The following is a 7,160-nucleotide window of genomic DNA, read 5'->3' on the forward strand; positions in this document are numbered from 1 at the left end:
GAAAGGGCACAGCGTACAGCTAAAAGCAAGAGACACTGGCGTGTTGAGTGAGAAAATGTGGGTGCAGACATGTCGTGGAGGTTGCCCGCCACGTCCAACAGAGAGGCTGGAGTGACCGAGCCCCTGTCCCAGCGAAGGTGATCTGTCTCCAGGCCCTGCGTTCGATGTCAACACTTTTTATTTCAGCTCTGACTTGCACCAAACCCGGCTCCACGTGCAAACTCATTTCCTCCGTCCGTGGCAGAGAGAAGCACACAAAATCTGGTGAGCCTGTCTTCAACTCGACTCAGTCTCCTCCTTCTAATGCGAGACGTTTGCCACAACAGATGACATCATTCGGGTTACAGCTGAGCTCACGCGGGATGTTGGGCGCCTGGAACTGCTCGCCTACCCCGCAGGAATGAAGCCTCCGTCTGGAGAACTCTGCGTTCGTGAGTTTGGGGCAATGGCTAGACAAGCCCACACATCGGAATAAACAAATGACTCGGAGGGGAAGGGACGGGCTCTCAGGAACTCTCTGTTGCTTGACCGAATACTGGCACTTAACGCCTGCTCGAGCCAGTGAAACCACATGATGGTGAACTTCCTCTGTGTCCCCCCACCACCCTGCTCCCCGTCTCCTGGGTGTGCTTCTTGCCCTTCCTCATCTTGTGACTCTGGCGGAACTCCAGGGTGGTTATTCAACCTGCCTCCAGACGCTGGGGGCCAAAAAAGGAAGAAAGCGCAAGTGCAGGCTCCATGGCAAAGCTGCCTGCCAAAGGCACTGTCGCCGGCCCGAGGCTGGCCAGGGAGCACAAAGGGATCTTTACATGGGAAAGTCAGCCTGCAGAGAGAGATGGAGCGTATTCCCATGCGAAGGACAGCCACGTGCAAAGGGATGAGGATACCATACAAAAATCAACCCCAAATAAATCTTACACCTAAAGCAGAAAAAAAACAAAACTACGAAATTCAGGAAAAAAAAAATAGGGGAGTAAATCTTCATGACCTTGGGCTAGGCAAGAATTTCTTAGACATGACAACAAAAACACACAAGAGAAAAAATTGATAAATCGGACTTTGTCAAAAATAAAAATCTGGGGGCGCCTGGGTGGCACAGCAGTTAAGCATCTGCCTTCGGCTCAAGGCGTGATCCCGGCGTTCTGGGATCGAGCCCCACATCAGGCTCCTCCGCTGGGAGCCTGCTTCTTCCTCTCCCACTCCCCCTGCTTGTGTTCCCTCTCTCACCACCTGTCTCTATCTCTGTCAAATAAATAAAAATCTTCAAAAAAAATAAAATAAAATAAAAATGTGTGTGCTTCAAGCAACATCAAGAAACTGTAAAAACAATTAACAGACTTGAAAAAAAAATACTTGCAAATCATATATCCAATAAGGGCCTAGCATACAGAGTATACAAATATTCTTACCATTTAACAAGAAAAAGACAACCTAATTTAGAAATGGGCAAAGGATGTAAATGGACAGCTGTCTGAAGAAGATATACCAATAGCCTACAAGCACATGAGAAGATGCTCAGTCATCAGGGAAATGCAAATAAAACCACAATGAGGTGCTACTTCGCACCCCCTGGGATGGCTGAAATTAAAAATACGGCCAATCACAAGTGTTGACAAGGACGTGGAGAAATTAGAACCACCACACACTACCGACAGGCGTGTAAGATGGCACGATTTTGAAAACCAGTTTGGCAGTTAAATGTTAAACAAATAGGTCCCAGAGGATTTAGTAGCTCCTCTCTAGGTCCCTACCCAAAAGCAATGAAAACATACGTCCACGCAAAGATGTATACACAAAGCTTCACTGCAACATTATTCATCATAGCCTAAAGGCATAAACAATCCAAAGCTCACCAATTGAGGAACGGATAGATGAATGTGGTCTATCCGTGCAACGGAATAGTATTCAGCAATAAACAGAATGACATATGCTACCATGCGGATAAAACTCAAAAACACTATGCTAAGGGCCATGCCCCCCCTACCTCCAGCCCCCCAAGCTACGACGATTTGCATGGAGCCACTAGGGAGGCACCTGGAATTGGGGTAGGAGCAGTGGAGACTAGCTGCAGGCCTCCTCACCGGATCCTACTGGGGAAGAGATAAGGGTCAAATGGAGCTGGCAGGTTCCAACTTCCCGGGGGCCGTTTGAGTTCAGTACCTGGGGAAGAATGCGTTTAGCGCTCAAAGGAGAAGCAGGGAAGAAGGGGCTTCACATGAAAGATGTTCGCTTTGCCTCCGTTGTGAATTATTTTGTTGAGAAAGAGAATTACCGTCATGTCACGATATTAATGAAAGGAGAGGTGGATGTGACTTCAGAACCACAGAATGCAGAGCCTGGAAAAACTGCGAGCTGGAAGTGGGAAGAGTCTCCTCCACTGGACCAGCCTCTCCGGGCACCATGATGCTTAAGCGACCAAGGCTCTGACCCACTGAAAGAAGACGTGGACCATCCAGTAGGATACAAAGGACATCATCTCTAGGGGAACGAGAAGGCAACCTGATTTATTGAAAGAAGACAGAACAAGGTCCAGTTGGAGAATGAAAAGAATCTACATTTCAGAACAACTCCACTGTATGTAAAAAAGTTCCATAGGATTGTTAGCTTATTTGCTACTCTTAATATTCCCGCCACCCTTTCAGCCAGGACTTGTGAAACATTTCCTGGCATTATGGCAGGAGCTGCATTTCAGACTCAGAAAATGTGATCAGTGGTGACCTTGTGGTGAGTCTACTTCCCACGCTTCTCTCTGACACTTGCTATGCAGCTGGTGGCACCAGCTTGCATGGGTGGAATGCAACAGAACTTGCCGTGGTGTCTCGGCTCCAATAGAGATCCTAGTTCAGATGCTAACGCCGTGTGCCAGTTGCAGAATTTATTGTGGTTGTTGATTTTCCTCTTCTGTTTTATGTAAAACCAAACAGTTTTGGCGCTGTACTGGGACAGTCCTTGCAATGACAGTGAACAGGACAGGTCATTAGGGTATACTTCCCAGTTTTCAGATTGGAAATCTAAGGCAAGAGTGCTGAAACAACCCTTCTGGGATTTTAGCCTACGGTTAACTTAATCTCAGTGAGACCCAGCTTCCTTGTATGTAAAATGAGATTAGACTAGGGCTGTGGTTCTCAAAGTGTGGTCTGGGGAGATCTTGAGACTCTTCCAAGGGCACTCAAGGTCAAAGCTGTTTTTGTAATGCTAAGACATCGGAGGAGTTTTCCAGAAGCTACATGATGTGTGACATTGTAACAGAATGAATGCAAGAAGAAACCAGGCAAGCCTATGGCTAAAACTCTCTTTGAGGCTTGTCTCAAGTCTACTTGATGTGGAATTCATTGAGCTATCTCTTTCGGCTAGTACTTATCCAAGCAGATAGTTTATAGCTTCAAAAACTTACCACAAACCTGTAGAGGCTTTCCACATCTGCTACATTTTTTTATAATAATTTTTTATAATATTATGTTAGTCACCATACAGTACATCCCTAGTTTTTGATGTAAAGTTCCATGATTCATTACTTGCGTATAACACCCAGCGCACCATGCAATACATGCCCTCCTTACTACCCATCTGCTATATTTTTAGTAGACAAACTCATTAGGAGCTTGTGAGGTCTTTCGTTAGTTTTAAATTCACCCAATTAGACAGGAAGGCTTATTTCAATGGAAAGTAAAAACTACCTGGGCTCTTATGTATAGGAAAGGTAAAACAAAGAGTTTCATATTAGAAGGGGAACACATTAACCTACCCCAGCACCTAGTATGCTCAGCTGGCATCCAATAATCACTCAGTAAATATTTCTCTAAATGAGCAAGACTTTTAAGTAAGCGGTTAATTCTAGATGGTTTGAGAATTGCCTTTAAGAGAAAAAAATGCCTTTAAGAGAAAAAAAAAACTGACATTGACTACTAGCAATAGTCTCATAAAATTAAATGTCTGTTTAAGGTCCTGAGATACACCTTTCTCTGCCAGGATGCTGGGGAGTCTGAAATATGTCCTCATCTATTTGGTACACCAAGCCCTTAGGCATCTTTTATCCCAAGATAAGCAAGTGTAACATCCCACCGAAGGTCTCTCCAGTGGACTTCGATATGAACTCGGCCTTCCTTAGATCCACTTAGAAGAGATGGTTCCTTGATATCTTCACTACCAGCTTTCCAAAGAAGACAAATGCTGTCAGATGAAAGATTCACTTCTTTGGGGCACCAAGGATGATGCTAACCGGACAGTGTGGAGAAGGAAAGTTCAGGTAGTCAGCTGCACGGGGGAAAACAGTCTTCTTCCAACATAAAACCAATCCCACATCGATGCTGCTTGTTTCTGTTTACAGGAGATTGCTGGTGTTGTACTTAGAAGTTGCTGCTGCACTTGAGTAGTGTTTGCAAACATGCAAATTAAATTAAATTAATGCCAAGCCTTCCATGTTATGGACTTCAAGAAATTGAACGTACAAGTCCATACATAAAATCCCCCACAAACATTTAATTTGCATCTACTGTGTGCCACATATTGTAACAGGTGCTTAATAATATTTATACTGTCAATTAAATCTATCACACATTTACTTAATCCCAAATCCCCATTCGAGATTCAGTCCCATTTTTATGTTTAAATGTTTAAGTACTTGTTTTTTTTTGCCTCGTGATATTGCTTAATAGCTTTATAAGCAACAATGTATCAGTCCTCACTTTATTTATGAGAATAATTCACGGGCGAAAGGAACAAAGCAGCAAGCAATGCCAAGCTGGGATTTTAGCCTCTGGTTAACTTAATCTCGGTGAGATCCAGCTTCAGTTTGACTTCATACCCCTGTTCTTTTTTTTTTATTATTATTCTTTTCAGATTCACTTTTCACCTACAGTCTGATGATTCCCCAGCAACACGATCTACAGCTCGGACCTTTGCTCTAAGCTCCAGATCCAATCACACACGAGTCATTGCTACCTGAGATTCTCCATCCTTCTACTTGACATGTTCCTAATTGCATTTCCTCCTGTATTCCTCTCGGGGAATGACTCTGCCCATCTGTGGAACTGCCCAAATTAGACTCCCTTTCCCCACATAAAGCAGCCACTTGTTTTTGTCCATTCTGTTTCTCTCATGCCTTTGTTTTTTTGTTTGTTTAATGGTTAAAATGGCAAATTTTCTGTTATATATATATTACAATTTTAAGAGATTAATAATGTTACATACCAAAAGCATGAAATTGTGCACCTTTTTTCCAGTGTAATTAACATACAACATTATATTAGCTGCAGGTGTACAATATGGTGATTCAACAACTCTACACTCCTCAGTGCTCGTCACAAGCGCACTGTTAATCCCTTTCACCTATCTCCCCCATCCCCCACCCACCTCCCCTCTGGTAGCCATCAGTTTGTTCTCTGTAGTTGAATCTGTTTCTTGGTTTGTCTCTTTTTTTTCTTTGTTCATTTGTTTTGTTGCTTAATTTCCACGTGAGAGAAATTATATGGTATTTGTTCTCTAACTTATTTCACTTAGCATAATAATCTCTAGATCTACCCATGTTGTTGCAAATGGCAAGCGTTCATTCTTTTTATGGCTGAGTAATATTCCAGTGTACATATACCACACCTTCTTTATCCCGTCATCGGTTGATGGACACTTGGGCTGCTTCCGTAATCTGCCTATTGTAAATAATGCTGCAATAAACACAGGGTGCATATATCTTTTTGAATTAGTGTTTTCATTGTCTTTGGGTAAATACCCAGTAGTGGAATTACTGGATCATATGGTATTTCTATTTTTAATTTTTTTGAGGACCCTCCATACTGTTTTCCAGAGTGGCTGCACCAGTGTGCATTCCCACCAACAGTGCAGGAGGGTGCCTTTTTCTCCACATCCTCACCAACACGTGTTGTTTCTTATGTTTTTTATTCTAGCCATTCCAACAGGTGTGAGGTGATACCTCATTATAGTTTGGATTTGCAGTTCCCTGATAATCAGTGATGCTAGATAAATTCCTAGAAACATATAACCTCCCAAAACTGAATCAGGAAGAAAGAGAAAATTTCAGCAGACTGAGTACTAGTAATTAAATTGAAGCAGAAACCAAACAACTCCCAACAAACAAAGGTCCAGGACCAGATGCCTTCACAGGCAAATTCTACCAAACATCTGAAGAAGAGTTCATACCTATTCTTCTCAAACTATTCCAAAAAATAGAAGAGGAAAGAAAGCTTCCATATTTATTCTATGAGGCCAGCATTACCCTGATACCAAGACCAGATAAAGATACTACCAAAAAAGAGAGCTACAGCCAATATCTCTGATGGACATAAAAGCACAGATCAACAAAATATTAGCAAACCAAATCCAACAATACATTTTAAAAAATCATTCACCACGATCAAGCGGGATTTATACCCGAGTTGCAAGGGTGGTTCGATATTCACGAATCAATCACTATGATACATTACATCAACAAAAGAAAGGATAAGGACCACCTGATCCTTTCAATAGATGCAGAAAAAGCATCTGACAAAGTACAACATCCATTTGTGATAAAACACCCTCAACAAAGGAGGTTTAGAGGGAATACACCTCACCGTGATAAAGGCCATGTATGAAAACCCCACAGCTAGTATCATCCTCAATGGGGAACATCTGAGAGCTTTTCCTCTACAGTCAGGACCAAGACAGGGATGCCCACTCTCACCACTGTTACTCACCACGGTACTGGAAGTCCTAGCCTCGGCAATCAGACAGCAAAAAGAAATAAAAGGCATCCAAATTGACAAGGAAGAAGTCAAACTCTCACTATTTGCAGACGACATGATACTATACAGAAAACCTTCAGACGCCACCAAAAACCGCTCAGGCCTCTGAATTCTTCATCACATTGTCCCAGCTACCTCCCCTGGTCCAGGTCCTCAACACCTTTTCCCATGACTGTGCCTGCAGCTTCACCCCTCGTACTGATTAAGGGAAGATTTACACAACATAGACTTTGCCATCCTAACTCGTTAACTTCGGCTAGTACTCCTAGAGTGACTTTTCAAACACATAAATTTGATGATCACTTGGTTTCTTCCCAGTTTGGGGCCACGACAAATAAAGCTGCTATGAGCATAAGTACATGCTAGTTTGGGGGTTCACTTGTGTGCTTATTTCTGTTGCAGAGAAGAAACCTAGAAGAGAAA

At 42.9% G+C, this 7,160-nt stretch overlaps 1 pseudogene; it reads left to right on the plus strand.

Moving 5' to 3' along the window:
* The first annotated feature begins 1,871 nt into the window (after positions 1-1,871).
* On the plus strand, positions 1,872-2,712 carry LOC123002234 (nucleotide triphosphate diphosphatase NUDT15-like; annotated as a pseudogene).
* The last annotated feature ends 4,448 nt before the right edge of the window (positions 2,713-7,160 follow it).

The sequence above is a fragment of the Ursus arctos genome, unplaced genomic scaffold, assembly GCF_023065955.2.
Source record: "Ursus arctos isolate Adak ecotype North America unplaced genomic scaffold, UrsArc2.0 scaffold_30, whole genome shotgun sequence".
NCBI classification, from domain to species: Eukaryota; Metazoa; Chordata; class Mammalia; order Carnivora; family Ursidae; genus Ursus; species Ursus arctos.